A 23,361-nucleotide genomic window follows, 5' to 3' on the forward strand; every position below is an offset into this window, starting at 1 on the left:
TGACATTCAACCTCCATTCACTCATTTCTCAGAATAGCTATGCTGTTTGTTGCCTGTGAAGTGCGTTGTCAATCATGGGGTATGAGGGGCATGAGCTGCAACAATGGAATGTTAACTGGAGGGGGAAATTGGCCTGACTAGTAATCAAAAGAGCTCATTTCTTACTCGCAGGCATGCATATAATAAAAAAATGGGACTTGCTTGATGATGCTGGAAGTATGCATTTCTTTCTAGAAGCAAGCATTATATTGCTCCCAGGACAGATGTCAAGGGCTAAAAAAAGTGATGACATATTCAAGAATTATGCCTTCTTATATGACCATATATCGTACAATTATATGAAAAAACCTGAAAAAATGGATGATAGGGGCCTAGTGCCATGGCCAATAGCATGATTCTTGATGTTTTGTTGTACATTGTGCAATATCAGTTGAAATCCATACATCCCCTATGTCAGACCTTAATCGCGCACACAGGGAGTGTACATTTCAAACGGAGTCACCCATTTAGGTAATCCATTTGAAATTCACACTCCCTGTGTGGAAAATTAAGATCAAGTCTTCCATGGATTTCAACTGGCTATTGGGGTAAACTAGAATTTGATGTGAAAGATGAAAACGGTTGTGTGGATCAGTTGTTTTGAGGTTAGTTTCAAAAAAATTCAATTTTTTTCCCGCTCTCTGTTGAATTTGCTGAGGCACATACACACCAGAGAATAACAGGCAATTTTCAACTTGCTTATATACATGTATATATAATTGCATCTGGTATATTGTCTTTTTTCCTGTTAGGGTGAAGTATTTAGGTTGACTTCTTTATTTAATAATAACTTCAATGATAGCACGCAATACTTCATTAAAACTCCAGATTCAGTGCATTGCAGTTGCATCGTTAATTCTAAATTTATGATCACTTGTTTGTGTGAACTCAGCTGCTGTCTGTGTAAATGATAAAATTGTCAAACTCTACTGCAAGGAGAGGTTGATGAAATTTATGAACTTTACAGACATGTTGGAGCGAGATGTGCATTAAACATGGAAACTGCAAAATATAAATTACAAATATATATGAATTAGAGAATAAACAATAGGAAGTCCGTAAATATAGATTCATCAGGTTTGCAGAAAATCAATTTACAAAGTTAATTTTTCCAAACCAAGTAGATTTGTTCACTAACCTGACAGTTTCGAACGTCATGGTCGACATTCTTCTTCAGTGTTGACCTTCGTCTGGGAAGGTGTTGGGAAACTGTCAGGTTAATGAACAAATCTACTTGGTTTTGAAAAATGAACTTTGTAAACTAATAGGAATTTTTGTTATTACTATCTTCTACCATGTGATAGATGATAGGCAGGTCCAATATGCGTACACTATGATAAAATATTGGATCTGCCTATTGTTTATAACACAGCATAGAGGATAGCAAAAACAAAAATTCATTCTCATTCTTAGTCAGTTAAATATTATTTTAATAACAAAAAACATTTTATTGAGCAAAAATTAAGTTACCATCCCATACGCCATGTACGTACAGTGTTATGAACATCCCGTACGCCATGTACTTACAGTGTTATTTGTTCGACTAATAATCTGATTGTATGAATTAAAGTAAATTTTGAACCAACAAATATATTGCTCCATCAATTGTGACTGAGGTCAGTCAGCTTGATTTGAACATCGCGTACGCCTTGTACGTACAGTGTTATGAACATCGCGTACGCCATGTACTTACAGTGTTATTTGTTCAACTAATGATCTGATTGTATGAATTAAATTGAAAACAAGGAGGGTGCCCTCCTCAGCAAATGTTACAATGGACTATTCCAGCTGAAATCCACACTACCCCTGTGGAAGATTTTGGAAATATCTTCCACAGGGGGAGTATGTTTTTCAAATGTAATTGGTCAGAGTTAATCATTTTGAAACCCATACTCCCCTTGTATCATGGCTTTACCTATATCTTCCACAAATGGCGTAAGTATAATTGTCCATTCTATTCAAAACTTATATTCCATCTGTGGAAGACTTTAGCTAAATCTTCCACAGGGGTAGTGTGGATTTTAAAAGGAATCACCCAATATTGCTCTTAGTGGTGGCCAGTGGGAAATTATTTTGTATTTTATATTCAAATGGACAACATCAAGACCTCTTTTAAAACTCCTTTACACAGGGCATGCATTGTGAACATGAGTTTGATAAAAGTGATAATACGCTGCCGAAGTTACGTAATAATCGGATTAACTACCATAGCAATAGGTGAAAACAATTTTTGAATATACCGCGCTGCACTGATACGTTCACGCGGTACCTCTGCATTGAACCATATCATGTTGATCACTTGCACCTGTAAGATAAGTATCTTTGAAAAAACCGGTTTTGTATTCAATCTATGATTATAGACATACACAGGTGATGAGTGCAACCTGCTTGTAGTGCGGCGCGGTATATTCAAAATTGTTTTCACCTATTGCTATGGTAGCTAATCCGATTTATTATGTAACTTCGTCAGCGTATAGAAATAATTTTCCTGCCTGTGGTGCGTCATCTGTGAAATAATATGCTGATTGTATGTTTGTACACATGAACATTGTAAATGCTTCTATGACATTTATTGTTGACACATCTTGATTATGTACCTAAATGAGTTTGTGTACAATGATACTTGTGGATCTAGTTTGATCTGGGTTACTTAGATCTAGATTTAGGTGATACCTGATGTACAATATTCTAGATATAAAATACAATACCTAATATATAAATTACAATGCAACTTCTTTTATGATGAGACCAATCTATTGGATTGGCAGATATCTTTAGGTGAAAAATTAAAGGTATGCTGATAGATAGATTTGGATTAACTCCTATTTCTCTACTGATCCATCTCAATCTGGCCTCATAAACTTGATGTGGCTATATCACCAATACAGTTTCTATGCTTTTTTGTTTGTTCCCAGTCTTGACATTTTAGCAATTCTTCGAGGACTTAGATCCTGCCAAATCTCCCTTTTCATATCAATTACTGCTTCCCACACAAAATCCAGGCTCTATCATGTTACATGTCAATCCTAGTGATTTTAAAACCGCTACCTGGGATATACAGGTAATTGAATGAAATAAAGAAAAGAAGAGCAACAAAGAAACAAGTCATTATTTTCCTGAAAAATAGACAAAAACCGTGATTTAGACTGATCTTAAAAAAAGGGCTGGCACAGGTCTAAGCATTCAAAATCATGATTATGTGCTAAAATCAGATCATGAATTATTTGCCTGTTGTGATACAACTTTCAATGTGGGCTGCAAAATTGCATTACAACTAATTTGCAAAATGACATGGCACATAAGTACAATTTGGTACCAAAACGTTGCGGCAACTTTTGAATTTTCCCGCTAAAAAATACAGGTAGTTCAATTTGTACTTTTTTTTAAAAATAGGTCAAACTAATCGATTAGGATTAGTGTATATTTTTTCATGTAGTAAAACAGATTAGATCTTTGTCATTCACAAATTAAGTTATGTATTATTCTGATGTCCAAAGCAGTGTGCACTCTTTACTATCAATGAAGCTCAATGACCTATGCTTTAATGCTTAAAAGAACCAACAGTGATATTAGGAAAGAAGTTGGACCATTAAAGTGACATTGAATCTGCCATTTTGCTAGCTCACAGGAGCCATGTAGTATAATAGTAAGGGACAAGTGTTATTGAACCGCTTTTAAGATTGATAATGAAAAGACAAGTTTATAATTTTATATAAGGAACATACAGATTGTGAAGGGAACAACACAAAAGATTGATAACAAAAGTAAATTGCGAAATAAAAAACATCACTCAAATGCTGGAAGATCTCGGATGGGACACTCTAGCTGTCAGAAGGGAGAGAAATCGTTTAGCTATGTTTTACAAAATCCAAAATGAGTTGGTAGGAATCAACAAAGAAGCCTATATTCAAACTTCTTCTCTGGCGGGTTTGAGAAGAAACCACCACCTACATGTTGAAATTCCATTCAAAACTCATTTTTCCCAAGAACTGGAAGGGCATGGAATTCCCTCACTCAAACCACTATATCAGCCCCATCTTTAGATATATTCAAGAAAAACCTCTAGCTTGCAGGTCACCAAATAGTTAGCGATTTGCGGTTTTCGCCCTGCTGACTACAACTTCAGAAGGTTCAGAAGGTTCATAAAACAATATGGTTGAAAATTTGCAAAGCATGAACAGATAATTGCATGAAAATGTCCACTTTCTACAGTAATGAAGATAACCAAATCATGCTTGTACATGTTAAGATTAAGATTAAGATTAAGATGCCTATAATGGGCTATTACATTTAAAATCCACACTCCCCCTGTGGAAGATTTTGGAAATATCTTCCACAGGGGAGTATGAATATCAAATGCAATGGGTCAGGGTTAGTCATTTTGGAACCCATACTCCCCCTGTATTATGGCTTTACCTATATCTTTCTCAATTGGAGTAAGTAATTCAAATGGAAGTTACCCAATTGTTTATTCTATTTGAAACTTACACTCCCACTGTGGAAGAGTTTAGCTAAATCTTCCACAGGGGTAGTGTGGATTTTAAATGGAATAGCCCAATGAGACATCAAATGATATTTTGACTTAATTAAAAGGGCATTCCGTGATCCACAGCATCATATCCCCACTTTGCTAAAAAATAGTTGAGATTTTTATATCACTGGAAACCTCTGGCTACACAATGTTTATGTACAAAAAATTTCTTGCAGATTAATTCGTTTAGCAAAGATATTGTGAAATTTTAATTTCGTTCTGGTATACCAGAATGAAATTACAACACATTGTCTATGGAACAGTGTAATACACATAATTATGCATAACTCGCAAACGCAAAATCGGAATTAACTGAAATTTTGGGAATACGTTTTTTTCATGTATATCTACTGCAAAAATGTCATAAAAAGAGGATGCTAGGACCTCGAAATACTCCTTTATATGAAAGCTACTTCAAAATAATATGTTTGTCCATTTTAATCACCAACATGCTCAACATTGCAGATATATTGTCAGAAACAAATGTAAATATGTGATGTGATCAATCAAACTCAGTCGGAAGTAGGAAATATTGGTATAGCCAAACAAAGGAAATATTTATTTTGTTTCCTATTGTTTTGGAGGTTCTTGTTACAATCCAATATAATTGAAAATTGTATATGACCAGCTTCAGACTGATTTTGCTTGATCACACCACATTATGTGGGCCTATAATATATCACCCTGGCAATATTACTAGTAACATGCTCATATGTCAGTACACAGTTCATTAACCCCAATTTGATAGAATGATATGTGTTGTCAAATGGAAACTATGGCACTGGGTTTGAGACCATAGTGTTAGGACACTCAGGAAATTTCAATGCAATGTTTTCATTCTTGTCAATATGTTCGAAGTAACATAGATACAGTCATATTATTATGTATCAGTGTTGCCGTAAGCCATATAATATCAACAACTAATATAAAGCAGGCAGGCTAGGGAAAGCTTCATGCGCAGCCAATTTCCCCTCTGATTGTGTCATTCTAGAGACCTAAATGAACCGTCACATTCCATGTTCTTTTCCGCATTTTAACAGAAGCAGCAATTCTGGACAATTTGATATTTTAACTACTAGAATACTGATTATACATTGTAGAAACACTGAATCCCAAGATTTCTTTTATATAATATAGGTTTTTGCTAATCAACCATGAAGCGCTATTTTGCATTAACATATAGCTGCATATTTGTGATGAAATAATGGCCCCTGATGGCATTTGAACCAATATTTCTTCCAAGAATTTTTGGTTAAAAACTGGTGTTGAAATGTGTTGATGTTGAAAAATTACATTACAAAAAGCTAGATAAATAATATCTAGATTGTATAGATCCGGTACTCCCGATTCCATAATATCTTGTAATTTTTCATAAAAAGTGAATCTTTAAATCCGCTGTTATCGTGCTTGTTACACGGGTCTTGGCTTGGTTTCACACTCACTGCTGATTTTTACTATAACTGAAAGCGACAAATATTTCAAGATTTTCGAGAGAAATATCTAGGCAAGAGTGGCACACTTGGAAATAGATACAATTAGAATGAAAGGGTATGCGAGTGTGGTTGGTGGAAGAGAAATTTAATTTGTCGGACACAATCATCGAATGTCATTTAATCTTGCAACATGGGAAAGTCACCTGAGGGAAAGTCAATACAGTACTGCTGCTGTTGCTGCTGCAGCTTTATAGAGAGTTTTGGAGCCTGCAAATATTATAATAAATTGATCAATGACCAGAGTTGGCTGCCTGCTGCAGCTTAAAGCTAGCTATGTTACATGCAAAGCCAAATAGGTTTTTAGAACATTCAAAACCCTGTCTGCTTGCATTCATGAGTAAAAAGATTGATGCATGTGGGGACTGGGAGTAGGACAATGAAAGTTGATTCCAAGTTTCCTCTCACCTGCCCAAATCACTTTTTCAATTTAGCCAAAATTTCATTATTTTTTATCATAAAAAGTCAATTATCTAAAATTGAGATGAAAATTTAAACTCTCAAATTGTCAAGACATCGTGCCCTGCTGATGATTGCAGCAGTTTTCTTAGTAGTAGAGGATATAGTCAATAATGAAAATGTAGGGATTCCCTCATCATGTTTCTGGTGATTACAAAAAAACAAATTTAGTCAGAGCAAACTCAAATCTTTTCTCAATCTGTTGCAAAATGTATGTTAGGGTGATCTAAGCATTATTCCCTTTACATCAACCAGCACGTATGAACTTACATTCGAGTATCAACAATATAAGTAAGGCAAAAAAAAAAGGTTAGTCTCAAAGCTTGCGCGGTAAAATCCCACGATTTGACAAAAAACAAATGCGGAATTTGTATCTATTTCAAAAAAAAAAATTTTTTTTAGTTTTTTCAAGAAAAAATCGGCGAAAATCAGACTTTTTTCTCAAAATACCATGAAAAAAAAGTCGGGAATAAAAAAAAAAAAAAAAAAATCGCATTTAGCATTTGTTTTAAATTTCTCGTGAGCTTTGAGACAAACCTTTTTTTTTTGGCCTAATAATGAAATATAGTCAAATGATGTATTATGAAAGAGTCACCTCATCACTCCACAACAAATTTGATGGGAAATTAACATTAACATTCATTAGCCTGGTCAAGTACATGTATACTGAAATGTTGTTATAAACATTATAAAAAGGTGAAATATATGCCATTTGAAATGATGATCCCAATGACTTGCAAATCTGAATATATTTATAAGGTGTTGTTTATTATATCACCCGTAGACCTGATCAATCTGTTCAAAGGTTTAATACTACACAGGCTGTGTACAACTGCTTCTACGAGATTGGTTAATACATTGTAACTTAACCCCATGAGAACTACCTGCTGATTGGCCAAAAAGAAGTTTTTATTATCAATTGGACCAATCAGTAACATTGTTAGAATAATTTCACCTTGCACAAAAATTGGGGTGAATTATTTGCAAAGCTCCATTCTGATTGGTGATTAAAATGAAGATATCATGTAATTGACCAATCAGAGGCAATGTCAGATCGGCATGTAGTTTTCATGGGGTTAAGGGCACATACAACCACATGCTTATTTGAAAGGATATGAAATCATGTGTAAGAATATTTCAATTTTAGACAGAATTATTTTGGCATTGTAGTTTGAAAGGCTTTGCACTTTATTTATATTCATTGATGTGCTTGAATGAAAAGTCCATGGAAATGCCATGATATTTGAAATTGTACCTTTTCAAATAGATATAATTTTACGAAATTAAATTGCATTGTGACAGGTTATCTATGTATGATCACCATGCGCAGGACAAATTGATTTTTTATCATGCTACTTGATGGGTTGGGTTTTTGTCATTTTGACTAGATACAAATGGTCAGGGTTTTTTGGCTTGATTTGGTACTATATGTCAAAAGTCCAAAATTGGCATATTGTGGATGCTGGCCCAAACTGTACCGTTACGGTTTGTTATGAATGACAGAAACCAGCTGTGAAGGAGGCTGCATAGCAGTGTTGTTCACAACAACTTGAAATTCAGTTCCGGAAAAACCAACACTCGGCCATGGAATTTAATTTTAAGTTTGTCAGTATAATTAAACTGTAAATCAAGTTTAGTAACTTCCACTCTGCAGACTTAGAAACTGACTATTTGCGATTGAAATGTACGCAACACCAATGACAGCAATCATCAACAACAAGTCAAATTGAGGACTTATTTTCACTCGACCGTGAGTTGTGTTATCAACCAGAAGTGATGTGGCACTGACCTACAGAATATGAATGGGTTATATTTTGGAAGATACTCTAGCTTTGAATGGGTCATATTTTGGAGGCTACTCTATGAATGGGTCATATTTTAGAGGCTACTCTATGAATGGGTCATATTTTAGAGGCTACTCTATGAATGGGTCATATTTTAGAGGCTACTCTATGAATGGGTCATATTTTGGAGGCTACTCTATGAATGGGTCATATTTTAGAGGCTACTCTATGAATGGGTCATATTTTGGAGGCTACTCTATGAATGGGTCATATTTTGGAGGCTACTCTATGAATGGGTCATATTTTGGAGGCTACTCTATGAATGGGTCATATTTTGGAGGCTACTCTATGAATGGGTCATATTTTAGAGGCTACTTTATGAATGGGTCATATTTTGGAGGCTACTCTATGAATGGGTCATATTATAGAGGGTACTCTATAAATGGGTCATATTTTGGAAGATACTCTAGCTTTGAATGGGTCATATTTTAGAGGGTACTCTATGAATGGGTCATATTTTGGAGGCTACTCTATGAATGGGTCATATTTTGGAGGCTACTCTATGAATGGGTCATATTTTAGAGGCTACTCTATGAATGGGTCATATTTTGGAGGCTACTCTATTCTACATTCTTTGACCTTGAAGATGCTTTTGGTTCGGTCCATCATGATTTGATTAGTCACTCTCTTTCTAGGTTTCATTTTCCACCAGAAGTCAAAACCTACATTGAAAATCTGTATGCCAGACTCCAAGGTAGAGTTGTTACTCAGGATTGGGAGTCGACAAATTTTAGTTTTCACAAAGGAGTTTTTCAAGGTGACCCTCTGTCTCCAATAATTTTCTTGGCGGTGTTCAATCCCATTTTGGAAAAACTTCAAGAATATGAAGGTTTTGGTTATACAATTAATGGTACAAAGTATATTACCACCCCGTTTGCAGATGACTTCAATTTGATAACTACCAATAAGAAAACTCACCAAAGAATTCTCAATGAAATTTCATCATGGACTCAATCAATGAACCTTAAATTGAAACCAGTCAAATGCAAATCATTGTCTATCGTAAGTGGCAAACCAACATCTATTGTATATAACTTGTCTGGTAACGATGTTCATTCCATTGAAAATGAGCCTCATAAATTTCTTGGTTCCCATCTTTGTTTTTCAGGAAAGCAAGAAGAAGTGTTTGATAATGTCAGGGACCACCTTGTTACCCGGCTTGATAGAATGGACAACCTTCTTGTCAGGGGAGAGTATAAGCTTCAGGTGTATAAAAACTACCTTCTACCTGCATGACTGTTCATGACATTACTAAAACAAACCTTCTTGCTCTCGACGCCATAGTTCATAGATACTTGAAAAAATGGATTGGGTTGCCCAGATCAGCAACACCAGGTATTCTCCATATTCCCCATTTAACTGATATTAAATCTATCCGTCAAGTGTACCTTGAAGCTCATTCTGCTGCCTATATGTCATCAAGGCTCAAAGGTGATGAAAAGGTTATTAATGCATTAGATTCCAAGCTTGCTAGAGAATCTGAATGGTCCAGGAAGTTTTCTGTCACTTGCTATGCTGAAAATAAGTTTGAGGTATGTAATGAAAGTACTGGCATGTCATCTTACAAAAAGAAAAAAGATGTCTGAATCAAGTCTATCAAAGATGAGATCAATGAAACCTGGATCAACCAACTTAAAGATCTTGTTGTCCAGGGCGACATGTTGCGCGTTCCATCCTTGAAAAGGCAGATCATATTTGGAAGTCTTTCATTTTTAATATGCCTAAAGGTGTCATGAAATTCATGGTCAACTCTTTTCTGGACACCCTCCCAACAAAAAATAACCTCAGCCGTTGGGGCAAAAAATTGTCCACAAACTGTAATTTATGTTTTAAAAAAGAAACTCTTCACCATGTTTTAAACCACTGCAAGATTATGCTCGAACAAGGCAGGTATACTTGGCGCCATGACTCTGTCCTTCGTATCATCCATGACACTCTTCAGGAAATTGCTGCCCCATCATGGACCTTCTATTGTGACCTAGCTGGTACAACCAAAGTTGCGGGGACCACTATCCCTCCTGATATTTTGGCAACTCAACAGAGACCAGACCTGGTCCTCGTCAACCGCGACTCAAAAAGATCATTGTCTTGAGCTAACTATTCCGTTCGAACAAAACATCAGAAATTCTCACGACCGCAAGGTAAACAAATACTCAAGTTTGATCATGGATCTCCAGGGACAGAGTTATGGCGCCAAGTTATTTTGTATTGAAATTGGCAGCAGAGGCCTCATTACTGGCGACAATAAGTGCAATATTCAAAACATTTTCACCTCTGTTTCATTGGGTAATAAACCCCACAAAATACTGTGCAAGAAATTTCAAGCCAACCTCAGTAAACGTGCAATACTGGCTTCATATGCAATCTTTTACTCCAAATATGACCAGGACTGGTCAATCTCCTAGGTGCTTTTGTAATCTGTACATATCTTGAAATATTTATTGTTTTTAATATATTTTGTTTACTGTCTTTCATCCATTTTACTCCTGCAGAGATATGGCAACTGAATTCTTTCTGATGCCATACTCTTGTCTGGATTTGTATGTCTACTTTTCGATCTGTTTTGATGTAATTGTATATAATAAAGATTGAAATGAATAAATAAAAAAAATGGGTCATATTTTAGAGGCTACTCTATAAATGGGTCATATTTTGGAGGCTGCTCTAAACAGAACACATAACATTAATTGTGTACATAGGATATATATGAAAGTAAACATTTTTGGAAAGCTGATGCTACAAGGATACCAGATATACAAAGTCAGTGACTTTATACAGGGTGTCCATGAACTAATTATGCTGGCCCGGCGGTCCAGCAATTTTTGTTGATGAATTGAGGCAAGATTAGAATTCAAATAAGTACAGAACATCAAGTGCTGATGAGTAAAGATGGGATTTGCAAAGACGCCTGACACAAGTAATATTCAAAATGTGGAAAAGCAATGTGACCAAGCATGTTGCAATTGAAATGCTAGATTGTTGGACATCTCCCGGAAAGGAAGATGGAATTTGCTTCTGTTGCTTGTTTTAGCAGTAGAAAATATTGAGATTAAGCTGGTCCAGCAATTTATTGCTGGGCCAGTAGTTTTACGATCTCCCAGTAGAAAACAGAAACCTATTCAGACCCTATATACTACTAGTTTAAATGTTATTCATTGAAATACCTAAAACAAATTGTTGCACTGTGTAAATCTAAAAATCAAAAAAGTGTCCAACAATAATAACAATTTGGTAGATAAATCAAATTGCAGTATTATGGCCGGCTTTTACAATCCCGTCTTCATCCTCATAGCTTGGTAATATGGTAAAGTACATCAAAGCTGGACAATATATGTGTTCCCATATGACGGAATTGACAAGATATTTTGTCTATTCTTAGCATAGAGAGGAAACATAGCAGTAAAATATCTGGAGCCATGGCTCATGTGTGTTGCAGACATCTTTCATCCGAAAATCCTTCTTTCATACCATGCCATAAATACATTAATATAAGCTGTGGTAAGGATTCTCACACTAAACATGATGTGTGCAAACGCTTGACATAGGAGTTTGGCAGTCACGTCAAGCATTCTTGTCGAAATAAATACTCATTTCAAAGTAATCCATGTTATGAGCACATTCTTGTGCACTCATTCGCTACTGTCTGGGGCTGTCGCCATCCGGCTAGATGACACAATAACAGATGCTACGTAAAGAAACAGTTTGATGGACATGGATTTCAGTTTAAAGTGACAATATTTGCTTATTTTTGGCTCAATAATATAAGTGAATGAAACCTAGCTGATATGCAAATTTATATAGTATTGATGATTGCTGCCAATTCACTTTGATGTAAGTATTCATGAGTAATTGCATAAAACAAAATTAACAAAAAGAAAAAAAAACGCATAAAGAAGAATAAACACTACATTTGTAGGTTCTCCCTCCTAACACATAGGCTATATCCCGGTGGGTTCAGTCTTCACTGACAATGTGTACGCATGATGGTTCCAATTAGGGGTACTTTTCAAGAAATGTCCACAGAATTTTTGAGGACAAAATTGTTCGCGATTGTTCAAATTAGGGGTGTTTTGGAGCAAAATTGTCCTTGAAATGAAAAATCGGGTGTATTTCTAGGACTTTCGTCCACGTTTTACCGCTACAGTTTTCGTTATTGTCCTCATTTCCCCGTGAAATAGGGAGGAAATTCAAAAGCGTCCTTGAAATGGTAAAAATAGGGGGTATTTATTTCGGAAAAATGTCCTCGATTCCTTGTGATAAGGGGTGAAATGAAAATGCGTCCTCGAAATGATAAAAATAGGGGAGGTATTTGGGGCAAATTTTCCTTGATTTAGGTGCAAAATAGGGGTAAAATTGCTGCAAATGTCCTCGATTCCCCGTGAAATAGGGTCATTTTCAAATCCTGGAACGGTCATAGTCCTACCTTTAAATACAAACTGAACCCACCGGGAGGCTATTTATGGAAAAAAATGCATTTTTGTTTTTCATGCCTTTCTTGCAATGTGCGAGAGTGCTTTTGCAAAGCGTACATGGTAATTACACATGCATATGAAAGGTGTACAACACACAGCACACATTTTGGGGGTAGGACCTGGTTTTGAAACAATCGTGCAAAGGGTCAAAACAGTATAAAGGTTTATTGACAATTAAATCAATTTTAATATAGTAGAGCAAAAAGAAAAATGGCCATATTTGACCGCACACTTCCATTTTATAAGCAGGATTTTTCCAGCAACAACTGTACACCTTCACAACCAGTGATGACAACTACATTCAGTCAATTGTCTTTTATCAAACCCTCCCAGTTTAGGATTACATTGTATGATGATTTGACTTCAGATACACTATATTATGAATGTTTATACAATGTAAATCCCATTTGTAAATTATTTCATTTCTTAATTTTAATAAGTGACCCTGAAAATGACCGACTTAAGTGTCTGTGGGCATTAATTAGGTTAAATACATAAATTTGTTTTTGCTGTTTGTTTGTTGGCTTTTCATTGTCATCAAAATTACCATAAGGTTTAATGGAATATTTAGCTATCGGGAGCTATAAAAATGGCAATAATGCTTAGATGAAATACAAAAATTGATTTGTTAAAATCTGGCATAAGGGAGGCATGCATAAGTGCACACATATACACACCATTCCGAACGCATCCCAATACACATCATCAAGCACATATCAATACAAGTAGCTTTGATCCGTTGTGTGCATCAACTGTTAAAGAACTGGACTAATTTATTTATCATTTTCCAATGAAATGTCACAATGCAGTGAACTGAGAGAAACTGCATGTGTTTTAGCCCAATTTATTGATGGTTTTTCTTCCATTTCCTCCATATAAATACAAACCTTTTGTCAATGATAAGGTAAGTAGAAGCTTAGGCATGTTTACCAACATGGCTCAATGAAGAAGCTGCTTGAATTACCGGTATTCAATGCTGGCATGACCAAGCCTAGGTTTTTTTTGTCTCTGCTCTCAGATATCTTAGTTTCCATGACAACGTATAGAGCAAAAGCATTGACGAGCTGCATTGCAGGCTTGTTGAGATTTTGCTTTTCTGTGTAAAATTGCACAGCACACACAGCATCTCATCTGTTATGTGCCAGACATATTTTTCTACATTAAAGATCTAATTATTGCTTTCATATTATCGTTGTATCCGCTAAATTTTAGTCAAAGCTGAAATCCGACCTTTTAATGGAAATTTACAGTGTCCAAATGAATGAAGACAACTAGAGAAAACATTAACGTCTCCTATGTTCAATGAATAATGACCAAATAGACAAGATATTAGCCTTAGGGGAAACAAACGTCATAGTACGTTGTTCATTACTAACCGGAACCATTTCAAACATAATACATGGTAGTCAACAGCTGGTAAAATAGTGGGAAACATTTTGTACTGGATTTGTGTGGATTTCAATTAGAATACTAAAAGAGGGACACCCTAAATAGGGGATGTCCATGGTTGTATATAGCTCATGCCAGAGGGAGTGCTAAATAGCTTCATAATGAACATAAATATTTATAGATCTGTATTTCTATGGAAAGTGTCAAGTTTATGTATCATATTTTATTGGTTGACAATTTGGGCTATCATCAAAGATGAAATGATTGCACTTTTTATTTGATACATGTAACAACTATTCAACATGTACTGGTTATATGAATGTGTTTATATTATCTACAGACCTACTATCCTTTATGTGATACGTGAACATACAAATGGTATCTAAATCAAATGAATTTAGGAATAAGAATTTTCAAAACATGTGGGGACCACAAAATGTACAAAAAATTGTTTTAAAAACAAACTGATGGCAATTATGAATTGATGAAAATGGAAAGCAACAGCAGAATATAGTAAATTGAATAAATTTTTTTCATTTCGACTGAAGATAATTATATTAAATGCATATTGGTAATCAAATATGCATACGCCTTTGTGTGCTATCTACTGCAGATAGCAACATTTCACAGGCAGATCCGAGTGTTTGCAATTTAGTAGGATTAATTGGCAGGGAAATCTTTTTTGCTTTTGGGTTGGAGTACTTTTATTTGCATAATCTGAATATCACAGGGTACAAAATAGTATGTGCCTAAAACCATTTTTTTGGAACTGTATATTATTATAAATTAATAATATATTTTTTATTTATCAAAAATCAACTGTGGCATAGTCTAATAATAATAATAATAATAATGATAATAATAATGCGCATTTCATTGTTTCAGTTTGCTAGTTTGTGTCTTATATGTATGTTTGAAAAGTGAAAAGAAAGAGCAAGGTATATACCAACTTGATGTGGGGAAACAAGTCAAATTAACAGAGACTGGATGCAAGTGCAGGGACAAGAAACAAATGACCCATTCCTCTAGCAGTGTAAAACCTGCAAAAACAACATGGACCAACAAGTAAACAATACAAAAATGCATTGTTGTTTGCATATATTGAAGGTGTCCTCTTGTATCATTTATTAATCCTTGTGTCGTCATCCATTGGACTCACTACTTTGTTTTACATGCTTATTTATTTATTTACCTGAAGCCATTGTCAAGTCTATTTCCCTCAGGCCTTCAAGTTATTTCCAAATACACCTCTTTAGACAATTGAATACCTGAAGGGCCCAACTCCATCAACACTTTTTTTGAGATATTAACAAAAACACAATATTTAGAAAAGTTTTAAGAGACCGACTGTTTTCATCTTCAGGGGACCTTTAGTATGGGTACAGAACATACATTATAACATACATGTGAAATGATACCGGGGTATATGTTACAATGGCAACGGTATAGGTCTTTTAAAATACATAAACTCATTTTTGTAAAATGGAGTTGGGCCCTTCTTCCACTCAGGTATTCAATTCCTTCATGTTATCTTTCTGGTTTTTTATGCCTCCACCACGAGGCATACTGTTTTTGCAATGTCCTAGCTTCCGTCCGTGCTTCCGTGCTCCCATCCATGCTTCCATCCGGATGCTGTATCTCGGGCATGGATGGGCGGATTGACTTCAGATTTTCAGGTTAGGTGGGTCATGGTCAAAAACTCTGGCTCTTTTTTTTTCAGGTGGGGTTCAAGAACATATACTGAGGTCAAAGGTCATTTGAGGTCAATTTGTAAATTTAGTCTCATGAACAATTCAAATCCTATTGCAACCATTTGTGCACTGGGTTCAAACCATCCAATTTTATATCAAACTTGGGTCATAGTGCACGATGGGAACCCTCATCTATTGGTGGTGATTAAAGGTCATACTGAGGTCAAAGGTCATTTGAGGTCAACTTGAATTATTTTGAGACTTTTGGTTAAAATTTGGCCTCATGAAATCCTAATGCAACAAATCTTGGGTCATAGCTGCACTATGGGAACCCTCATCAATTGAATTTGCATATTTTTTAGTATGCTAATGAGCTAATTTGCATATTTTTTACCTAATTTTGCATAAACTTTTCGTCAAAATGACTCACATATTTGAGAAGGCTATTTCTAAGAAGCGGTATGGCATATTGTGATGCACTTTGGTGGATATGTGCATTGGTGGAATACAATTGTTATGCAGTAGATTTCAGCGCAAAATATGCAAATGAAGTACTTAGCTAATTTACATAATGTGCTCATTTGCATCATTTGGCTATTTCTTGGTAGTGGTAAGGTGTATAGTGATGGGACTTGGTGAAAAGGTGTATTGGGGGCCAGGAAATTTTATGCTTTTTGAAAGGTCATTTTGGGGTCACCCAGGGGTCATCTGAGGTCAAATTCTTAATATTTGTCCTATGGGCATGAAACCTGGTGGGTATTGTCACCATGTAGATGATAATTTTTGAAGGTAATTTTGGGGTCATCCAGGGTCATTCAGGGTCATCTGATTTGTCCTATGGGCATAAAACTTGGTGGGTATTGTCACCATTTAGAGCCAAATTCTTTAAAGGTCATTCTTGGTTCATCCAGGAGTCACTGGAAGGTTGTTTTGGGGTCATCCAGAGGTCATCTGAGGTCAAATTTTGTCTGCCCTTGAGGCTTGAAACTTTGTACCAACTGCCACATCGCTCCCTTTGGTGGTGGCATCACGGCCGACGAAAACCGTGACGTCTGAGACGGGGGTCTGAGAACTGCCGTCCATCTAATTTTTATTTTCTTTTGTCTGTGATTGGCATGTTTTTGGAACTTATCCTCTCTAAAATTGTGATAGTGATTTAGGCATCCCTTCAATTGTTTATCAATGTTGGGTTATGCCTGGTATTGGTTTAAATAAATACAATTTATTTGTTTTGTTCCATCTTTATCAAGTTTTTATTTATTCCATTTGACCCTTGTCCCATTTGTTGTTGTTGTACAACAATAAATGTAACATATGACTGGTATAGTAATATACTGATGCATTGTGGGTGCTCTATAATATTGCTGATTAATGATCAATTTTGCATCCATTGCCTGTTGGTAAATTGTATCATTGGTATATAAGGCCAAAAAAAAATTGTTTGTTTGTCCACGTCCGACCGACCGTGTACCCTGGTCCCGACTGTGTCTTTTTTTAATTTATTTTTTTTAAATTTTAAATTTTTTTAAATTTTAAATTTTTTTTTGGCATCGATGGCACACCGTATAAAGCAGTGGTTAGTATAAATTTAAAGAAAGAAAATGTAAAGAAAATGAACAGTATAACATGCAGAACCATCTCAAGAGTTAAACCAGTGCTGTGTGTTTTGACTTATTTACCAGTCTTCAAATTGTCAGTTTCAAGTGCAATATCTAAAAAAAATTTAAAAAAATCCGACCTACCGACCCAACTGTTTCATAAGCCTCTATGGACAAACAAACAATTTTTTTTTTGCCTAATGCATGGGTCATGTAGCATGGCATTAGAGCAAGTCAACGATTAGACATCTCTCACGGTAGTCCACTTGCCCATTGTGCATACTCTTAAAACTCTGATTTAATTAATTTGTGTACAATTGATAGATTTTCACATTTGATCTGTTTAGTCACCGTACTCCCTCTGTTTGTTGGCTTCCCAAGTGGACTACTTACTTTGGGTTGTGGTTAACATGTTTAAGGCAGCTGTGTACTCTCAGACATGCATGTAGTAAAAGTGCCATAACTTTGTAATTATTCACGCAAGACATATAAAAGTATACATTTTTATAAAGGCAATACATCAATGAATCTTAATATAAATACAGATTTATGGCGTAAAAACAACAATTATGAAGAAAATCACAAAAAAGTGAGTTTTTGGCCATTTTTGTTCGGTACATCATAACAAAAAAACACTCTTTCCAAAAATTTTCGTTTTATTTTTTTCTTAATCTTGAGACACCATTCCAAAAACGGTTTTTTTAGTTTTTTGATATTGGCCTTATTTTTTGAGATATTGACCATATAAGGCATCAAAATGAACTTTTTAAAATTCACAAACGCCTATTTGCACAAAATGATGCCTAAAATCGGAAATAGACCAAAATATAAAAAAATGAGAAAACCGTTTCTTAAGTCGATCATGCTTTTTATGATGAGCATAATTGCTTACCTATAGATGCTGTATTTATTGAGTTATCGTATACCTAAATCGTCATTTTACCGAGAAAATGAACATTGAAATAAAGGCCGTTGAAGTTTAAAGTGGTCACATTTTGCACTTTGATCGAAGCTCACAGGAGAATGCGGCAGTTCTCGTTTTTCTACCTTACATTACGTGAACATCGGGTAAATCCACAGCCCCTTGAGAAGTTTGGGCGAAATCTATTCATACCTTGATGTTTAAATCCGGGGAAAGAACTTGAAAAAATTCACATTTTATCAGCTAAAACGGAGCCATTTGACCGCTAGGTTTTTATGAAATCAGTGCTTCCGTGGTGCTTTCATAAGACGCCCGCGCATGCAGATAAGCGTTAGTATGTGTAGCGTATCTGCGTTAACAAATTGCGAGTCTACAAAACGCGATCCGCTGTTGCGCGCGTATACCCGATGGTACAACAAAGATTTTCTTTCCTTTTAAATTGCGGAAACAGTGAAATAAAATCCATAAAATAGAGCAGTTGGAGTTAACAAATCTGGATTTTTTTTCCTTGTATTTATAAAAAACATAACAAAGTAAATGCATTTCAAAAAAAGCTCAATTTCGCGAAAGAAACAATGTCTAGAGTACTCAGCCGCGTTAACACGGTCGTCTATGGATGAGATTGTTGGATTTCTTTCTGGCCTAACTAAAATTGGCCATGATGTAATCTTTAAATGGATCTGGCTTGTGATTGGTCGCCCATATCTCGTTATGGTTTAAATCCTCCGGGCACATGCCAATACCATTGATAACTACATCATACACAACTATGCGGCGCTTTGTGTACTAGGGTGCATGAGTGCATTTTGTACGGGGTCTTGTATGTCCTGGCTTTGTGCTTGCGGTTAAATTGGATTGATAAACAAGTATGTGTACAGTGTGTGTTAGGGACTATGTCCCCGATCAAAGTCCTGTTTAAAATGCAAAGTACATCTATAGTCAATTACTAAACTGGTAGATTCTAAAATCAGAATTGTTCAGTATTGAAAAGTGCCATTATAATATGTTGCATTCAATAATATAAGCCTACATATACTTTACTGTGAATATTGTCATTTACTAGTATTTTGATGTAATAAATATCAGTATAATCGGGTTTTGATTGAGCAAACTTCAATCAATACCAAAATTGTCATTGGCATAATAAGCCCTTGGTTTTGTTGAAAAAGGGTTTCATTGTCCTGTAGATCAATAAAAGGCGGAGCCATGCGTGTGGTGCCATCAGGCCGACACCAGTTTGCATCCATGCCCTGTGTCAAGTCGCGTGCCAATAGCCAATCACAGGCAGCGGTTTTTGGGGTGTGACTGTTCTCTCTGAAATTATTGCCGGGAAAATTCATAAGCTGTTTTGATACCATCCGAAGAGGTCAGGAAAATTTAAAAAACCCACCCACCACTCCCTTTATGAAAAATAGGATATTAAATGGCATTGTTTCTTTCGCTTTTTACCATTTTGTCCAATATATGAATCAAAATGGAGATAAATTGCGGCATTTGGGCAAGTCATTGGGAATGTTTTCACATACTTAATACTTAATGTCCATTCCAAATTAGGCTGTTTGGAAATTGATTTGGGTCATCCCACTTCATAATAAAAGGTTAACTTGATAATTAAATGCCCGTTTCAAATTAGGCTGTTTGGAAATTGAATTGAGTTGTCCTAATTCCGGGAAATGAGTGATTGTTTTTTATTTAAATGTCCGTTCCAAATTAGGCTGTTTGGAAATTTAATTGGGTTGTCCTAATTCCGGAAAATGAGTAGTTGTTTTATATTTAAATGTCCGTTCCAAATTAAGCTGTTTGGATATTGAATTGGGTTGTCCCAATTCGAATATGAGTAATTGATGTAGCTGTATGATGCAATAATTAATGAATTGGATATCCATTGCTTAAATGAGTAATTGTTAGGTCCTAGCCAAATTATGCTGTTTGGAGAATGGGACAGGTATCAGATGTTGTAGCTGTCTGATACATCTGAATTATTATCTTTGGACATGTAAGAATCTCAGATGATATAGCTCTCTGAGGTGATATTAAATTAAGTATGAAGAACACAGTTGACACTTGATCAACTGTGTAAATGAAAGGAAATAAAAGATTCGGATGGTAAAGATCCATCACCGGCAATAGTTGTTGTGTTTGGTCTACTTATTGCGTCCATAGGACAGTTTCGAATTAAACTGAATATGTTCATCTGAATACGTTCATCATGATTAATAACATATTTTTATTTATCAAGAATGGACTATGGCATAGTCTATTCAATGATAGGTCTGTGCCAGAATAAACTTGACCTAGAATGATGGATTGAGTACAGGAATACCTGGCTATATCACATAATTTAATTTAAAATAATCTACCAATTTCATGTTAAAACTGAACTAAAATGTGGCACTTCAATGTGACTTTAAAAAGTTCACATACAGCACTTGCTATAGGTAAAGAGTGCTAATTAGTCCTGTATGGACTTGGTTCTTTTTATCGAGTTAAGATTAAGTATGGCAAATTTTATTCATATTTTATGCTTTCAGCTGATGCATTTTGATAATTTCATTGTCATTTTGATTTCAAAATCAACAGAACTAAATTAATCGCAAATATAAGCCAACAAGTAAGCTTAGCAAAATATGTTGAATCCAGCATCATCATGAATCTGTGAAACAGAATGAGTGGGTAATTATATTATTACAGTGTTATAAACCCAGCATAATAACATGAGCAAATAGATGATGTGATCATTATATACCCTGGCTTCAGTTGTTTCATCTAAGTCATATACCAGTTAACAGAACATGGCTGAGCACATGACCTTTAGCATCTAAATAATTCACCAGTAGTCAATACGGGTATGTTTGAAAAGCTGTAATTTAGCTATGGTTGTGGCTGCTAGCTGCAACCATTACTAATAACTCTATTGAATATGGCAAGTACAATGATAAATTTGGTAGCAAGAGTACTTAATTTGGCTTAACGTATTTGGCTTGTCCTAGGGTACATACTGAAAGTGTAGTGTACATTATAAGATTATTCCACTATGCACAATGTGCTCACTTTCTTATATATTTTCAATTAGTCGGAAGTCTTGCCTTGTTGTCTTTTTACAGACTTAAGATTTAATATGTGTGTGTGGGGTGTGTGTTTTCAGTTGGTTTGTGTGTTATCTATGGATGACAGTCATTCATTATTTCTTCTATCTACTGAAGATAGTCAAGTATATCTTTGTGCTATCCATGAAGATAGTTATAAATATTTTATGTTATTTAATATAATTCATTTATATTTTATGTTCGTTTTCTGTATGCCTCACACATTTTGTTTTGGTGGTCAATGTCATCACATTTTTTTTTAATTTGAGAAATCCAGAAACAATAATATTTCCAAGCAAAGAAATGAAGATTTTTTTTTGTAATATTTGTAATTTGAGGCATATGTGTCCATCAAACCTGACTAAAAAAGTAACATTTTGCAATTTAGTTTTAGGCCACTGATTGGAAACAAACTTAATTTTTTTAGCTTTATTACATGAAAATAAAAATGCAGCAATAAATGTATCCCATGCAGTGAGGTGCTTGCATGTAGGGTTAAACCATTAAACAAATCTAGCACCTTTGTAAATGAATAATGCATATGTACTCCAGTTTAATGCAACCTGACATAAATGTATTAGCCCTGCACATTTAGTTTTGTAGCATACACATTCTGGCATCGTCACGACGATGATCCTCCGAGGGTGTTCTGCACTAATTCACCTCATTTGCTTGCAAACGAGATGGTAAGAATCATGTAGAAAGAAGCTCAAATTCACAAGTTGACAGATGCTAATTACAGTGATGGGAAAATTTTGAAAAGGAAAGAGGAACGATGATTAGTGTGAGGTGACATAAGTCAAGTCAGGGGAATGGCAAACATCTTAGGGTGGTTTCAATTTAAAATGTTTTAGGAAAGCTTTTGCTTTGTTATTTGCATTTTGATTTTAATTAAATCTGATATTTGTGTTATATAGAAAAACACCATAAATGCTATTAGGCTATTCCAGTTAAAATCCACACTACCCCTGTGGAAGATTTTGGAAATATCTTCCACAGGGGTAGTGTGTGTTTCAAATGTAATTGGTCTGAGTTAATCATTTTGAAACCCATACTCCCCCTGTATTATGGCTTTAGCTATATCATCCACAACTGGAGTGAGTATTTCAAGTGGAAGTTACCCAGTTGTCTATTCTATTTAAAACTTATACTCCCTCTGTGGAAGACTTAAGCTAAATCTTCCACAGGGGTAGTGTGGATTTTAAATGGAATAGCTCATTGAGGCTGTGAATGAAAAAGGGACCAGCTCCTACAAACCTGAGAACATAAGCTTGAGATAAAGATTTTTAAAGATATTATTTATCATTAAAAAGTGTCAAATTTTTAAAATGTAACATGTTCTGATCCACAGTCAGAAATTTTGAAAATTGAGTTCTTATCATGATTATTAACTTGCTCAGTATACCTATGCTAGACATTTCCGTAGTCCACTCGCCCATTGTGCATACTCTAGCTTATACATATACCCTGATTTTGTATTAATTTGTACACAATTGATAGATATTCCACATCTGATCTTTTCAGTGACCATACTCCCTCTGATTTTGTTGCTAGCTCCCCACGATTTTGTTGGATTTGCTAAAATGCTTAACATGGGCGTTAATGTAAAAGTCATCCCAGAAACTGGATCTGGCTTGTGATTGGTCATTGAGATATTGTGACATGAAATTGATTTATGACAGTCATTATTATTATTATTATTATTATTATTGTCTTCCCTTGCCAGGCTCGTACTTATGGCAAAGTACTCGTACTCTTACTCATACTCACAACCGAGTACTCATACTCATTAAAAAATACTCATGCGACAAGTCTGGTTATTTGTTGCGTATCTATGCTT

The 23,361-nt window shown here is 35.2% G+C and overlaps 1 protein-coding gene across 1 annotated transcript in view; it reads left to right on the plus strand.

Moving 5' to 3' along the window:
* LOC140147111 (muscle calcium channel subunit alpha-1-like) overlaps positions 1-23,361 on the plus strand; it is a 117,547-nt gene that overhangs the window by 2,675 nt on the left and 91,511 nt on the right. The window lies entirely within an intron of this gene.

The sequence above is a fragment of the Amphiura filiformis genome, chromosome 3 (genome assembly GCF_039555335.1).
Source record: "Amphiura filiformis chromosome 3, Afil_fr2py, whole genome shotgun sequence".
In the NCBI taxonomy this organism is placed as follows: Eukaryota; Metazoa; Echinodermata; class Ophiuroidea; order Amphilepidida; family Amphiuridae; genus Amphiura; species Amphiura filiformis.